At 40.3% G+C, this 17,599-nt stretch overlaps 1 long non-coding RNA gene across 1 annotated transcript in view; it reads left to right on the top strand.

The window, feature by feature from the left end:
* LOC130277708 (uncharacterized) overlaps positions 1–17,057 on the top strand; it is a 47,579-nt gene extending 30,522 nt beyond the window's left edge. Inside the window, exon 3 of the long non-coding RNA XR_008845541.1 lies at positions 16,565–17,057. This is a non-coding gene — a long non-coding RNA (uncharacterized LOC130277708). The remainder of the gene's footprint in view (positions 1–16,564) is intronic.
* Positions 17,058–17,599: the final 542 nt, after the last annotated feature.

The following is a 17,599-nucleotide window of genomic DNA, read 5'->3' as shown; positions in this document are numbered from 1 at the left end:
AAGTTAAACAGATTTGCAAATTACTTCTATTAAAAAATCTTAATCCTTCCAATAGTTATTAGCTTCTGAAGTTGAGTTGCTGTTTTCTGTCTAACTGCTTTCTGATGACTCACATCCCAGGAGCTGTCCAGCTCCTATGGGGATATTCTCCCATCACGCACAGCTCCGGGGACGTGACATCATCATTGAGCAGTTAGACAGAAAACTTCAGAAGCTAATAACTATTGGAAGGATTAAGATTTTTTAATAGAAGTAATTTACAAATTTGTTTAACTTTCCGGAGCAGGTTGATATATATATATATATATATATATATATATATATATATATATATATATATATATGAAAGCTTTTGCCTGGAATACCCCTTTAAATATTTGTGAAATATATTTAGAAATTATCATTAGAAATGTTATAAATATTCTGAGTTACTTTTTCTAAAGACTGTTATTTTGATTGTACTTACCAGGGTTTACAATATATTTGCCTTAGAGAATTTGGCATAAAATTCCACTGGTCATTTATAGGCAGGGATTTTCATTAGAATAACTGCTGAGGAGTGAGGCAAATTAATGATTTGTTATGAAAAGTCCCTGGTCTGACTGCTTGCTAAGACCTGAATCTATTTGTTTACATTTGGGAAATAAGTTTACACCAATACAAAAATACAAAAATAATATAAAAATTAATTGTCTGGCAGATTTATAATCATATTATAGCAACAGTAAAAAAATAAATCTGTATACCCCTTTATAAAACAAGTCACACATAGGCCAAATTATCTCATAATGAGAAACGAGAAATTTAGAGTTAGAAGAAAAGTAAAAAGTTGTTTGATGCTTCACAAGTCCATTGATCCAGTCTCAAATATACTTTCATTAATTCATGCATTGCCTGGGGTCCTACTGTCTGTTTGTAATTTCTGCTAGGGAGAAGTAGTCTAGGGTTTACAAAGGGACATTTAAAGTAACAACTAATTTTTGTGATGTTAGTTTGAATTTAAAGAGCACCAAACTAAACTTTTAATATATTGTTCCTCATGTAATTATAAGACAATTTGCTATTTCCTTGCTGTTTAAATATTCAACTTTTATATGTTTTTAATGTGATTGAAAAAACTGCCACTAGGTGGCTCTGTTCTGTTCCCAAACAGTTAATTTGGTCTTCACCTGGACTTGCAGAAGTCCAAACACAGGAAGTGCGTGTCACAGCTCTCGCAGGCTTCAGTGATGTCACCCCTGCTGGAGAACTCCCACTTTCTCCTGCCGGGAGCTCACACAATGTGAGCAAGGGGAAAGGTATGATACACAGCTTTTTAATGCTCGGAATTTTTTTTAGGGCAGAAGGGGTGTTAGGAGTAGTTAGTGAATATAATCTGAGTTAGTTTAGAAAATATGGTTTGATGACAGGTACTCTTTAAGGGAAAGATCTTGGGGAATATTAAAGGGGTGCTCCACCCCTAGACATCCTATCCTCTATCCAAAGTCAAGTTCTGCTGTATAGGACACTTAGGTCGCTCGCTCTGACCCTGACCACCCCAAATTCAACAATGCATGCTACTTCTGACCAGCCCCTGCTGCCCCTCTGCCACTTTAAGACATATGTCCCTGCCCTGGCCAGCCCCCTGCTACTCACCGGAGAGGAGCGCAGGGAAAAGAGATTTATGCCCTGCTGCCACACAGAGGTCCAACCTTGCGACTCCCTCTCTATGATCTCCCAAAATAAAGCCCATCTTATACCTGTGGTGCTCCAGAACACCGGCCCTCACCTTCACAGATGGCCTCCAGGAGCTAAACAGTGATGGCTGCTCAGCCAGCCATCGGGGTCTCTGCACCAGCATCCCGCAGCAGCAGTCAGTGCTCCACGTGGTGGCCTGTTTTTCCAGGTCAGTGTCTCCTCCTTTACCCTGCATGTAGCGTCTCCAGGCGGTGAAAATTAACTGCCTGGCAAGCTGTAAGAAAATAAAATATACATACGGACTGTGCCCGCTGCCCTACATAATATACATTTATATGTATATATATATAGTAGCAAATAGGCAGCAGCAACTCCATAAAGTGCAAAAAGTGGATTTTATTCACACAACGTGAGGCCCACATGCACTATGCATCACTGTGTATATTTACTGTTTACAGTGACATCAGTCATCAGTCATCTGTCACCTTGATCACCCACACTAAACCCAATACACTGGGTTATAGTGTGGGATACCAGGAATCCAAAAGGGGTCATTTACTATAATCGGTGCTGTGGTTCCCAAAATATTAGCTGGCAAAGTTCCCCTTCTGAATTCAGGGAGTCGCGCACAGGAGGCAGGCCACCCTTGCTATTTTCTGTCTTCTAAATCAGCCATCCCTTAGTTAGCATATTCATATTCTGCAACTCCACGTCCTAGTGACGTGAGCATGTCACGTGAGCGCTGTGCTCCATCCATAGAGCGCATGCGCCGGCAGTTTACATACAGCTCTCATGTCCTGAGCTCTGACGGCTGAAAGTATTCATGTGAGAGCTGTAGTCATGTGAGAGCTGTATGTAACTACCAACAGAGTGCAGCACTCATGTGAACTGCGACTCACGTCACTAGGACGTGGAGTCGCAGAATATGAATATGCTAACTAAAGGGACGACTGATTGAGAAGATGGAAAGAAGCAGGGGTGGCAAGCCGGCTGGGCCCCGCCTCCTGCGCTCGATTCCCTGAATTCAGGGGAACTTTGCCAGCCATTATTTTGGGAACCACAATGACGATTATAGTAAGTGACCCCTCTTTGGATTCTTGGTCACCAACACTATAACCCAGTGTATTGGGTTTAGTGTGGGTGATCAAGGTGAAAGTTTTCCTTTAATATATACAGTAATGTCACTTCATTGTTTATTAACCCAGTACTATGGCATCACTGTATATTAACCTGGTACTGCAACATTTCTATATACAGAGTGGGCCATTTATATGGATATAAACCTTAATAAAATGGGAATGGTTGGTGATATTAACTTCCTGTTTGTTGCACATTAGTATCTGTGAGGGGGAAACTTTTCAGGATGGGTGGTGACCATGGCGGCCATTTTGAAGTCGGCCATTTGGAATCCAACTTTAGTTTTTTCAATAGGAAGAGGGTCATGTGACACATCAAACTTATTGGGAATTTCACATGAAAAACAATTATGTGCTTGGTTTGAACGCAACTGTATTCTTTCATGAGTTATTTACAAGTTTCTGACCACTTATAAAATGTGCTCAATGTGCTGCCCATTGTGTTAGATTGTCAATGCAACCCTCTTCTCCCACTCTTCACACGCTGATAGCAACACCGCAGGAGAAATGCTAGCACTGGATTCCAGTATCCATAGTTTCAGGTGCTGCACATCTCGTATCTTCACAGCATAGACAGTTGCCTTCAGATGACCCCAAAGATAAAAGTCTAAGGGGGTCAGATCGGGAGACCTTGGTAACCATTCAACTGGCCCACGATGACCAATCCATTTTCCAGGAAACTGTTCATCTAGGAATGCTCGGACCTGACACCCATAATGTGGTGGTGCACCAGCTAACTGGAAAAACTCAGGGAATGTGCCAGCTTCAGTGCATAAAGAGGGAAACACGTCATCATGTAGCAATTTTGCATATCCAGTGGTCTTGAGGTTTCCATTCATGAAGAATGGCCCCACTATCTTTGTAATATACCACACTATACCATCAATTTTTGTGTTCCAACAGTCTTGGAGGGATCTAGCCAATGTGGGTTAGTGTCAGACCAATAGCGGTGGTTTTGTTTGTTCACCACTTACATAAAAGTTTGCCGCATCACTGAACAAAATCTTCTGTGTAAACTGAGGATCCTCTTCCTATTTTTGTTTTGCCCATTCTGCAAATTCAGTTTGCCGATCTGGGTCATCCTCGTTGAGATGCTGCAGTAGCTGGAGTTTGTAAAGGTGCCATTTGTGAGTAGCTAATATCCGCCGAAGGGATGTTCGACTAATGCCACTCTCCAGTGACATGCGGTGAGTGCTACGCTGTGGGCTCTTGCTGAATGAAGCTAGGACAGCCACTAATGTTTCTTCATTAGTGACAGATTTCATGCGTCCACATTTTGGCAAATACAACACTGAACCAGTTTCCCGAAACATAGCAAGCAGTTTGCTAACTGTAGGATGGGAGATGGGTGGTCTCGTATGGTGTCTTGCATTGAAATCTGCTGCAATGACCCGGTTACTGCATTCACCAGACATCAACACAATTTCTATCTGCTCCTCACGTGTTAACCTCGATGACATGTCAATGGCTGTAAACAAAGAGAAACTTGTAAATAACTCATGAAAGAATAAAGCGATTTTAAAACCAAGCACAAGTTGGATTCCAAATGGACGACTTCAAAATGGCCGCCATGGTCACCACCCATCTTGAAAAGTTACCCCCCCCCCCCTCACATATACTAATGGGCCACAAACAGGAAGTTAATATCACCAACCATTCTATTAAGGTGTATCCATATAAATGGCCCACCCTGTATATTAACCCTTTACTGTGACATCACTGTGTGAAATATCCCTGTTCTGTGGCATCACTGTTTATTAATTCAGTACTGTGGCATCACTGTACATTTTTACTTTTTTTAATAAAATTTATTCACAGAAGCATACAGTACAAACATATGAACAAAAAAGTACAAGAGCCATCCATGAAATGGTGTACAGTCATGTCTTTAGATACTTAGGAAATTTGACTCTACAGCATACAAAATGAAAACTGTAAGACCCCTGTTTTTTTTTTTTTTTATAATGAAAAACACAATAATACCTCATAGAACAAACACAACACTTCTCTCAAGGTCAAATAATTCAAGTAGGAGAGTAGACCATGACAGACCTAGTCGATTTTGTGCTATATCCACAGTGTCCTCAAGACAAACACAATAAAAGTACAGTTAAATCGCCCACCATCCCAACAGAGGAGTAAATATATTATTCAAGTGCCCTACCCACAAGAAACAGAAAGTGAGCCGTTGGCCAGCTCGGGTAGGTAATTCCAAGTTCCCTAAGGTATCCTTGAGATGTTCTATACTATACCATGAAGAAGATTTAAAATGGGCCACAATGTTATGTCTCCCCACCTCATTTGGTAAGTAGACCTTCCACTTATGGAAAAATGATTTGGCGTGTAATTCCAAATTCCTTATTGCAAGTAACAACTCCCTGTAAAGTTCAGAGCTGAATTATTTAAGGATTTCCGCTACATTTGGAATTGTGGGAATGAGCCAGTGTCTAAGAAGCCACAATTTTGTGACTAAGAATAGGATGTGTGAGCCTTTGTTTAATTTGTTTGATTCTCGCATGGGAAGATAATGTAATAAGTACGGTTCAGGTGAGGTGGGAAGTCTGCAACCCCAAATAGTGTCCACTAGTTCCAGGATTTCCTACCACAAGCATATCACTTGTGGACACTTTCATAAGCAATGCCATAGATCAGCCATCGATAATTGACAGGTAGGACAGTGATCAAGATAAGGAGGCGGCGGTGGTGTTCCCTGTCCCTAAAATGCATATGCCACTTTATGTAGTATTAGGTATTTCCTTCAGTTGTGAACTTGGGATGGAACCATCCACAGCTAGCAAACCCTTCTGCATATATGTTGGTAAATGTTGATCATTAATATGGGTAGACCATTTAACAAGCGCCTTTGCCGCCGCTCCCTCTAACACTACATCCCTGATGTTTGCATGGATGAGCGAAAAGGAGCGATGGCTATTAGAGGACCCCACCAATGCATCAAAAACACCCAGGTTTCTCTACTGTACCATAACCTCTAACCAAGCTACCAAAAGAAGAACAGAATTGGTTAAAAAGCCATTGCTGTTTACTGGGAAGAACATACTTAACACTGAACTCCTCCCAACTCATGAGTGTCCCACTACGGTCTTTTAAAAAGTCCCCAAATGTTAATATGCCCTTTTCGACCCACACTTTGCAGGCCGGATTACCCAAACAGTGCTTTAAAGCAGGCACATGCCACAACTGAAAGAATTTGGAGCGGCACCAGGGCAGTCCACACAATTTACGTAAAGTTTTCCAGGTCGCTAAAGTGTCACTAAACAACAGATTTTTCCATAGAAATGGGTGAATATCTTTATAAGGTAGATGGAATAATGTTTGGAGGGATGCCAAGGGGCATAGATGATTATCGAAAGATGTGTTGGAGAAATAGGCAGTGTTGTGTAGCCAGTCACGTACATGGCAAAAGAGGGCTGCTAAATTATAGAGTTGGATGTTCGGTACCTGTAGGCCACCCTCCCTTTTTCTCAGACAAAGTGTATCATAAGCAACCCTTGGGCATTTATCCACCCATATAGACTTTGTGAAGCTAGCCTGGAGTCTTTGACATCAATATGTCGTAAGAGTAGAGGTATTATCTGTAGCGGGTAAAGAAGCTTTGAAAAACTCATCATTTTTATTAGCTGAACCCTGCCTATCAAGGATAGGGGGAGTGAACGCCATCTAATTAATTCCCTCTCTATTTTCGATATCAGGGGAGGATAATTCAGGTCATACAGCAACAATGGTGTGTGACCTATCTTGATGCCTAAATAAATAATGGATTTCCTGGCTACTTGGACAGAAGCTACTTGTGGAGGAAAGGAGGATCTACTACCTAGATACAGTAATTGGCATTTGTCTACGTTTACTTTGTACCTTGAAAATGTTCCAAACATCTTCAGAGTTTCAAAGACGCTTTGCAATTGTGTGTCTGGCTAACTTAAAGTCGGGCTGATTTTTTCATTAAGTAATTTGAAAAACTCTCCTTAGTACCCATTGGGGCCGGGCACTTTATGGTTCTTAAGATTTTTGATCTCCGAGGATACCTCTTCAATAGTAACAGGAGCGTTGAGCGTTATCTTCCTCCGATTACGACGGCAGGGATACATTTTTAAGGAAGTTACTTCTTGCTACCACATCTAAATGTTGTCTCCAAGAATCAATAAGGCCAGTAGTATGAGTAAGGGAATGTAAGTACAATTCCGCTGGGGGCGAGGTGGCATTTACTGTCCCCAGAGGTGTGGAGGACCATGCTAAAATCCCCGCTGAATACGATATTTTGATTCCCATCCCCCTGTATGTGAGCCATTAAATTATCATAGAAAATAGTTGTGTGCGGCCCATAAACATTATAGTTACTGTACAGTACACCTCCATCCCCCAATACCAGATGCTGTAACATACCCTCATTATCCTCCCAATGAGAGTGGACTGCTTGTGACAACTTTCTGTGTATTAAAAGAAGGGTGCCTCCTTTTCTCCCCATTGCAGGTGAACCCAAGACTGTCCCCACCCACCACTTTTTGAGTCTAACAAAATCTTCCCGCAATAAGTGGGTTTCCTGTAAAAGTGCAACATCGGCTTTTAATTTTTGGAGATGTCTAAGTACCAGTGAAGGCATCACTGTATATTAACCCGATACTGCAACATCATTACATATTAACCCTGTACTGTGACATCGCTGTTTATTAATCCTGTACTGTGACATCACTGTGTGAAATATCCCTGTTCTGTGACATCACTATTTATTAACCTGTACCGCGGCATCACTGTGTGTATTATTTCTTTACTGTGACATCACTGTGTATTGTCCCTGTACTGTGGCATCACTTTGCATTATCCATGTACTGTGACATCGCTGTTTATTAACCCTGTACTGCTACATCACTGTATATTAATCCTGTACTGTGACATCACTGTGTTTATTACCCTGTATTGTGACATCCCTGTACAATAACTCTGTACTGTGACATCAGGGTGTATATTAACCCTGTACTGTGACATCAGGATGTATATTAACCCTGTACTGTGACATCAGGATGTATATTAACCCTGTACTGTGATATCATTGTCCATATTAACCCTGTGTTGTGACTAACAGTACAGTGTTAATATGCATAGTGACATCGCAGTACAAGGTTAATATACACTGTGATGTCACAGTACAGAATAATGACCACAGGCTTGTCTTTTTTCACTCCTCCATGCTATATGCCTGCTGTTCTCAAGATGTATTTCTTGGAATAAAAACCTCTTCTTTTGTGCAACAATCGTGGGTGAGTGTGATATCTTCATTTCTCTATTTGAACCATATTGGAATATTTCTCCGTATTATCTGCACCTCCCAGACTGCATTTTACCATCGTAATTTCCCTGCCTGCTGAACTTGAATATCTTAAACTGTATTCTGGCATTCATTCACAGCAGTGCCACTTAAAGGGGTACTCCTGTGGAAAACTTTTTTTTTATCAACTGGTGCCAGAAAGTTTAACAGATTTGTAAATTACTTCTATTAAAAAATCTTAATCCTTCCAGTACTTTTTAGGGGCTGTATACTAAAGAGAAATACAAAAAAGAAATGCATTTTCTCTAATGTCATGACCACAGTGCTCTCTGCTGACCTCTGCTGTCCATTTTAGGAACTGTCCAGAGCGGGAGAAAAACTCCATAGCACACATATGCTGATCTGGGCAGTTCCTAAAATGGACAGCAGGGGTCAGCAGAGAGCACTGTGGTCATGACATCAGAGGAAATGCATTTCTTGTTTGGATTTCTCTTTAGCCCCTTAACGACGCAGGACGTATATTTACATCCTGCGCCGGCTCCCGCGATATGAAGCGGGGTCGCGCTGTGACCCCGAATCACATTGCGTCCGTCCCGGCGCTCATCAACGGCCGGGACCCACGACTAATATCACACATCGCTGATCGCGGCAATGTGCGGTATTAACCCTTTAGAAGCGGCGGTCAAAGCTGACCGCCACTTCTAAAGTGAAAGTGAAACTATCCCGACTAGTCAGTCAGGCTGTTCGGGACCGCCGCGGCTTCCCGAACAGCTTACAGGACACCAGGAGGGCCCTTACTTGCCTCCTCGGTGTCCGTTCGATGAATGACTGCTCCGTGCCTGAGATCCAGGCAGGAGCAGTCATGCGCCGATAACGCTGATCACAGGCGTGTTAATACACGCCAGTGATCAGCATAGGAGATCAGTGTGTGCAGTGTTAAAGGTCCCTATGGGACACTGCAAAAAAAAAAGTTTAAAAAAAAGTGTTAATAAAGGTAATTTAACCCCTTCCCTAATAAAAGTTTGAATCACCCCCCCCCCCTTTTCCCATAAAAAAAATAAAACAGTGTAAATTAAAATAAAAATAAACATATGTGGTATCGTCGCATGCGTAAATGTCCGAACTATAAAAATATATCATTAATTAAACCGCATGGTCAATGGCGTACACGTAAAAAAATTCCAAAGTCCAAAAAAGTGTATTTTGGTAACTTTTTAGACCATTAAAAAATGAATAAAAAGTGATCAAAAAGTCTGATCAAAACAAAAATCATACCGATAAAAATTTCAGATAACGGCGCAAAAAATAAGTCATCATACCGCCCTGTACGTGGAAAAATAAAAAAGTTATAGGGGTCAGAAATGACATTTTTAAACGTATAAATTTTCCTGCATGTAGTTATGATTTTTTCCAGAAGTATGACAAAATCAAACCTATATAAGTAGGGTATTATTTTAACCGTATGGACCTACAGAATAATGATAAGGTGTCATTTTTACCGAAATATGCACTGCGTAGAAACGAAAGCCCCCAAAAGTTACAAAATGGCATTTTTTCTTCGATTTTGTCGTACAATGATTTTTTTTTCCGTTTTGCTGTGAATTTTTGGGTAAAATGACAAATTTCACTGCAAATTAGAATTGGTGACACAAAAAAATAAGCCATAATATGGATTTTCAGGTGGAAAATTTAAAGGGTTATGATTTTTAAAAGGTAAGGAGGAAAAAACTAAAGTGCAAAAACTGAAAAACCCTGAGTCCTTAAGGGGTTAGTATACAGCCCCTAAAAAAAATCTCTATTAAGATTTTTTAATAGAAGTGATTTACAATTCTGTTTAACTTTCTGGCACCAGTTGATTTTATAAAAAAGTTTTCCATGGGAGTACCCCTTTAAACGTCTATTGTTCTTTTATATAATAAACACAGTGATGTCACAGTTAGGGATAATAAACACAGTGATGTCACAATACAGGAATAATACACACAGAGATATCACAGTACAGGGATAATACATATAGTGATGTCACAATACGGGGATAATATACACAGTGATGTCACACTACAGGGATAATATATTCAGTGATGTCACAGTATGGGAATAATACACACAGTGATGTCACAGTACAGGAAAAATACACACACAGTAATGTAACAGTAAAGGAATAATACACACAGTGATTTCACAGTACAAGATAATATACACAGTGATGTCACAGCACAATAATAATACACACACAGTGATGTAAAAGTACAGGAATAATAAACACAGTGATTTCACAGTACAAGATAATATACACAGTGATGTCACAGTACAGGGATAATACACGCAGTTATATTCCAGTACAGGAATAATACACAGTGATGTCACAGTACAGGAATAATACACACATGGGGAGTTTGTAAAGAGGTGGGGATGGTGCTTTAGAAAGGAACCTAAAATGTTTGTGGCAGATTCTGCAGAGACAAGTCTTGGACAAAAGTCTTCATGGGAATCTGAGCCAATGGAAAAGAAAAAGAAAAGAGAACAACTTTTATCAGAAAAGACGTCACCTATGAGTATCAAGGTGTAACTTTAATCACTTATACGGTCTGCAGATTGCTCGTGTACAGCTGGTATCTTCCCCTATATGGTCCCTGTTTGTAAGAATATTGGTCTTTATGAGGTGGATTATATTCAGTATCTATATTGTGATATTAGTCAGCCACAGTGGTAGTCGTGGTCATGGGGTGGCTGTATTATTTGTTCCTCGCTGGTACTACTACTAGCTGTGTGCACCTGTGCACATATCTCAATTTGTTTGGAAGTGTTGACTATTTTTGTTTTTGTAATGGTATTATTAGTAATAATAGTCTCAGTATTCAGGATTTTGTCAGTAACAGAATGGCGGTAATATATGTACGATAATAATATTCCTCCTTGTATACTAGTATTATTGGTAATATTGGTCTTAGAATACAGGATTTGGTCAGTAACAGTATGATGGCAATATGTATAATAATAATAGTCATCCTTGTATACTGATATTATTGGTAATATTGGTCTCAGAATTCAGGATTTGGTCAGTATCAGTATGATGGTAATATTAAATGTAGAGACAAAAACAGAGAAGGACCAGTGCGCATCTAAGCACAATTATCTTTTTAAATGAGAAAAGATCAAAAAAACTCAGGAGAAGGTTTTGCTCACCTTGCTGTGTTGCGCTGAGAGCACAACACCTAATGTCGCTTATTTCCCACGCTTTCGGGGAAGATGTGTGGAGAAGTGCTTCCAGTACCTGTCCCGTGCTTCCACCCATGGAGGACGGTCCGGACAATGAAGAAAGAGGAAAGATGCAGGGATCTTCCAGAGAAAAATGGTGCTTGCGGAGCGGCGCTCACCTCCTGTCGGCCGGCAGTTTAATAAACCGTCAGGATACAGGCTTGTTCATAAAACAATGGAGGATTTTATTTGCAATAGTAAAACAGGAACAACGCGTTTTGAGGGGCAGAGACCCCCTCTTCGTCAGGTTCTGATTGGTAATGGGGCCTGACGTGCCTTTTATGCACGTCAAAAAGCCCGGTAAAATTAAACTTATTAAGTTATTTCATTATGAAGTTGTTTAATTTTCCCGGGCTTTGTGACGTGCATAAATGGCACGTCAGGCCCCATTACCAATCAGAACCTGACGAAGAGGGGATCTCCGCCCCTCAAAACGCGTTGTTCCTGTTTTACTATTGAAAATAAAATCCTCCATGGTTTTATGAACAAGCCTGTATCCTGACGGTTTATTAAACTGCCGGCCGACAGGAGGTGAGCGCCACTCCTCAAGCACCATTTTTCTCTGGAAGATCCCTGCATCTTTCCTCTTTCTTCATTATGATGGTAATATGTATGATGATAACATTCCTCAACATATTCTGGTATTATTGGTTATATGGTTCTCAGTATACTGGACAGAATATGTTGTGGGACTGGCAACAGTGTGATCATCTTGAAACTGAGTGGATCACCATGTGAAGTCTGCAGAAGATTATGAGGGGCCTCATATTTTTGTTTCACCTAAGGCCTCACAAAGTCTAGAGCCGCCTCTGAGTGATCACACAGCATTGCTGCAATGGGGAAAGCCTGAAACTTAGAACAAATTAAAAGTTATATATTGGGGGGTGGGTTGGGGGGGGAGGGCTTATGGGGCGTAAAAATAATGAAGAAATAAAGATTCTTGTCATAAAGATGTAGCAGCTGCCAATAGGATTGACAGTGTGCTTCTGTTTTGTGGTGCACAACCATATCAATGTTATCATAGAATAGGAAATCCTTAGAAAACTTAATGTTTATTGGGTATACCATAAAATCCCTGCCCTTTTAAGGCAATGTGATACAAATCAACTTAAATAGGCGTCAAATTAACATTTTAAGATGCCAGAAAGATATAAGAGTATCGAGGCATGTAGGTGTATTAAAGGAATAGTTTAGGCGACTAAACTTACCAGATACTTATCCCCTATGCACAGCATAAGGAAAAAGTGGGGGGCATTGCTACGACCAGTGATTGCCTGAGCATACCGTCACTTGCGCCTATCCAGGAAGGTGTCACTCATGTAACTCCTAGACAATTCCTGAATCTGTCCCAACTTGTTTCCCCCATTAAATAAAAAGGTTCATCAGGGAACAAAAACAATGACATCTTAATATTGCAATTGCAATTAATGTAAGTATTCAGCATTTAGTATGGGAAGTAGACAAATTGATATGTAGGAAAAAAAAAAAAAAAAACAGACCCGTCTAATGATATATTATAAAATAAGTAAGTCAGCATAGAATTTTGAGCCTTTTTAAATTTTAAAACCAAAATAATTAAAAGGATAGGTAAGAAAACAGTATTACAGACTCGTCACATAGAAGCCTTTTTACTGCATGCAACTATAGAGACAATCTGTATGTGTTAAGTAAAATTTGCTTATGGGAGCACTTGTGCCTTATGTAGATTTATGGGAACAGTTCATGCTGAATCGGCAAATAAAGAAAGCGCGTTATACCCTGCTATCATGAGGGATTCATAAATCTCTATATTGAACTATAAGATGTTGAAATCAATACATTACATACTTCTAAAGACGTTTTTACTACTTTTGCTTAACATTTGAGTGAAACAGGAGAGATAAATGTATGTGCTAAGCTTTTCTGGGTGGGAGATTTACATGAGAAGCACATTTTAATATTGGTTGATGAAATTTCCATAATGTCCGCTGAGGATTAGTCTTACTGTGGATCATGGCAATTGAAAAGGGGAGAGGAAATGGTTTAATTTATGGATTTGTGGCTTTAGGATTAACCAGATAGGATGAAGTGAGATCACATGTCCATGTGAAATCCCTTCAGAGCATTTCCAATTTAATAGTGTGAAGGTAGCTTCAATTACCTGGCATCTAATAAACTACATGAATGCTCCCTTAACCATTACCTGACCTGCTGAATTTTCCTGAATCTGAAATCCTAAATTTCTCATGTAATGAGTAGTGTTGCTAGCGAATATTCGCAATTCGAATTTTAATCTCGAATATCGCATATTCCCGAATTTGCGAATATTGTGAATATAGCACTATATATTCGCAATTACGAATATCCGCTTTTTTTTTGTTCACAGTACACATCACAGTGATCACTGATCATCCCTCTCTGCTCTTCACATATGACAATATTCGTGAATATTGTGCCCTCCCTTCTTTAATGGTATAGGGAACTAATGGGCTAGTGCAGTGGTCTCCAACCTGCGGACCTCCAGATGTTGCAAAACTACAACTCCCAGCATGCACGGACAGCCGTTGGCTCTCCGGGCATGCTGGGAGTTGTAGTTTTGCAACATCTGGAGGTCCGCAGGTTGGAGACCACTGCACTGGTGCATTAACTCTGTGATGTTTTGCCCATTGAAACCAATAGGCCCATTGTGGTCTATGAGTATTGAAAGCTGAAAGACAAGCAGGAGGGTCTTGGCAGTACAGTGGATGGGAGACTGTGCAGTGGTTTGAGTCCCGGGGTGGGACGGAGTTTTACAGTGTTGTGGATTAACTTTTTTACTCGTGATTGACAAATGTATGTCAATTGGTAATTAAGAAAGCCTTTGAACCATGGGAACTAGGTCAATTGGCAATTAATTGAGTGTTTGAACCATGGGAACTAGGTTAATGGGGTACCAAATATGAGTATTGGGGTTAATTGAAACGGGATTTAATGTGTAAGGCTGGGTATGAATGAATGGGAGGTTAAGGAACATAATGGGATATTTATCAATACCTGTGCAGAGTAAAGGTTGCCCAGTTGCCCATAGCAACCAATCCAATTGCTTCTTTCATTTTTCAAAGGCCTTTTCAAAAATGAAAGAAGCAATCTGATTGGTTGCTATGGGCAACTCAGAAACTTTTCCTCTGGACAGGTTTTGATAAATCTCCCCCATAGGGGGAGATTTATCAAAACCTGTGCAAAGGAAAAGTTGTCAAGTTGCCCATAGCAACCAATCAGATTGCTTCTTTCATTTTGCAGAGGCCTTGTGAAAAATGAAAGAAGCGATCTGATTAGTTGCTATGGGCAACTTAGCAGCTTTTCCAGGAACATAAAGTTTAACCACAACACTGTAACACTCTGTCCCACCCCAGGACTTGAACCACTGCACAGTCTCCCATCAACTGTACTGCTGAGACCCTCCTGCTTATCTTACAGTTTTACATTCGGTGAGATCCCCGTAGACCACAATGGGCCTATTGGTTTCAATGGGCAAAAAGTGAATGCACTAGCACATTAGTTCCCTATGCCATTAAAGGGAGGGCTCAATATTTGCGAATATTCGCATATGCGCATCAAGTTTCGCATATGTGCATACATTTTCACAAATGCGCATAGAAAAAAATGAATATAACGAATATGCGAATTTCGCAAATATATGACGGATATTCGTCCATATATTCGCAAAATATCGCAAATTTGAATATGGCACATGCCGCTCATCACTAGTAACGAGCCTGCCCCTAACATTTTCCCTGCTGTCTGGGCTCGTTACATGACAGTGCACTTCCGAGGCGGAAGACTGCTGCGGCTGCCAATACGCTGAGCACAGTATGAATCATCAACCCCAAGAAGCATGAAGAAGATCGGCAGTGGAGGACGGGGACACCAATATTGGCGCAACAGGGTGGGATGTCGGAAGGTGAATTAAAGTTTATTTTGTTACTTTTTGCAGCCCAGGCACAGGGGATTATAAAAAAATTACAGTACAGACTCCTTTAACATGGGGGCCAATGGGGCATTGAAGCTACTGTAAATAAAGTTTATACAGAAATGTTACAGAATGATAACCTGGAGTACAAAATGCCATTCTGTATTACAAATGATTTAATAATATTCATATCAAAAAATGTTATAATTTACAAGGAACCAATTATATATTAAATATATCATATTCAGATTTCTATCTGAACATCACAACTCCTATCACTACTAGGATGAAGATAAGAAGAAATGCCTCCTTCTGCATACAATGTCTATTCACTCCTCCATGTGGTGCTACAAATCTCCCCTATCTCTATTGCTCTCAAGCCATTCTCGAACATTTCTTATGCTGATGGCCCCTGTAAAATGAAGTTTCATCAGACTTAAGAAATAAAATGTTCTTAATGTGGAAATAAAGCTAGAGCAGCAGGCATCAGTCTTCATGTAAAAGGTGAAATGGTCTATTTTTATCGTAGCCATGATAGTCACATATTTCAGCGGGTGGGATTATCAGATATAACTGGACAGGTAACAGTCTGTATGGAATTAGTTTCTTGTTCACTCTTCATGAAATATGAGTAACATTCATGGGCAAGCCTGCCATCAGGAATTTTGGGGCACCGTACAGCTGAAGTTCCTGTCCCCTGGAACAAGACATCCACCCCCCCCCCCCCCCCCAAGAAACTAAGATCTCCCCCCACAACACCATCAATATTTTTGTACTGACCTTTATATCATCGCGCCACTATTTAAAAAACATGGCAATACACAATATTAAGAACTTAGGGTATACAGACTTTACTTTTTGTTTCAATATTTTTATTCAAAGTGTTATTACCCTTACACCCTATAACAAACCTCCTGAATCTCCCACCATTGGGCCTTCCAAAACATAAGACTAGACTTTTCCATTATATCCTAACAGCTGCTAAATGTCTGATCACGACAACTGGAAAAAAACAGATAGCCCATCTATCCAAGCTCTGATTAATATAATCACAGAAGTAAGGGGAATGGAATATCTGTCAGCAGTGGGGGATAGTCTATTACCTCAGTTTATCAGGGTCTGGAAGGATTGGGACAAATACATGGAGACCCATAATCCTTCGTAGGGGAGTTGGCTCTGAGAGGATTAGCACGAGTATGTTTACTTGTCTGTAGTTCTACTACATTCAGTTCCTTAATACTTTTTTTTTCTATCTTTTTTTTTTGTTATATCTTTCTTGTGTAGAGATGTGAAGATCAGCTCACCCGATCACAGTCCCATCCACAGCGTGGCAGGTGTGCGGCAACACCAACAGATATGAAGAAAAGAAAGTAGCCAGCATGGAAAATGCAGACACTCTCTTTATTGCATAAACTCCAAAGCACAGAACAGGGTAACCATGATGATGCGTTTTAGGCATTTACCGCCCTTTCTTGTGATTGTATTATGTTCTGCAACACTGACCCACTTGAGAAATATAGCGAAACGACTTAATGTACTGCACAATGTTTAATATTGATATGGGAACTCAACCCATGTTTTTGACCATCATCCAGGACATAGTCCTATAGAGATACCTCCATAGGCTACATCTGAATGGTAAAGATTAAGTTTTTGCTCTTTTTTTTTTTAATGATAATTGAACAACTATACACTACTGTTACCTTGTTAAGTGTAAATTTTCTAGTGAAAACCTGCAAATCCTGTATGCCAACTGCAATTAGAAACATTGATTTATTTATACGCAGATGGACCGGTGTTGTTGTCTTATGATGAGAATTGTGGACAATACTTTTCCAATAAACAGTTATATAAAAAGGTTCTGATAAAATGTACAGATTATGGCGCAAAAGTTACTCTGGGTTCACATATGTGGGGCATCTAGCACAGTTTACCTGTGGCGTGCATCGGAGGGAAACTGATGCTAGAACAGATCCCATTCATGTGAATGGGACAGTTCACAATCATCCAGCATCTCAATTTTGACACCGGATGGTTGGACATGCCAGAGGGCTCTGGAAAGGGGAACTCAGCTTGCTGCATTCCCCTGTCAGTTGCCCTGAAACAATGGATGCCGGATGCCATACATCTGATGACAAGTTGTCATCAGTTGTGGCATCAGTTGCATCAAGATTTTGCTTCTCCTATGTTCTCCTATGTTTTTCGGTTGCCGGACATATGTGAACCCACCCTTATAGGGGTAAACATTTGACAATTTTAAGCATTGTTACACGCTGGCCGTGAGCGCATGGTCACCTTACCTTCTGCTGCCGACGTGGC

The sequence above is a fragment of the Hyla sarda genome, chromosome 6 (assembly GCF_029499605.1).
Source record: "Hyla sarda isolate aHylSar1 chromosome 6, aHylSar1.hap1, whole genome shotgun sequence".
In the NCBI taxonomy this organism is placed as follows: domain Eukaryota; kingdom Metazoa; phylum Chordata; class Amphibia; order Anura; family Hylidae; genus Hyla; species Hyla sarda.
Note: the sequence above shows the minus strand (reverse complement) of the source record. Positions and strands in the feature narration are given on the sequence as shown.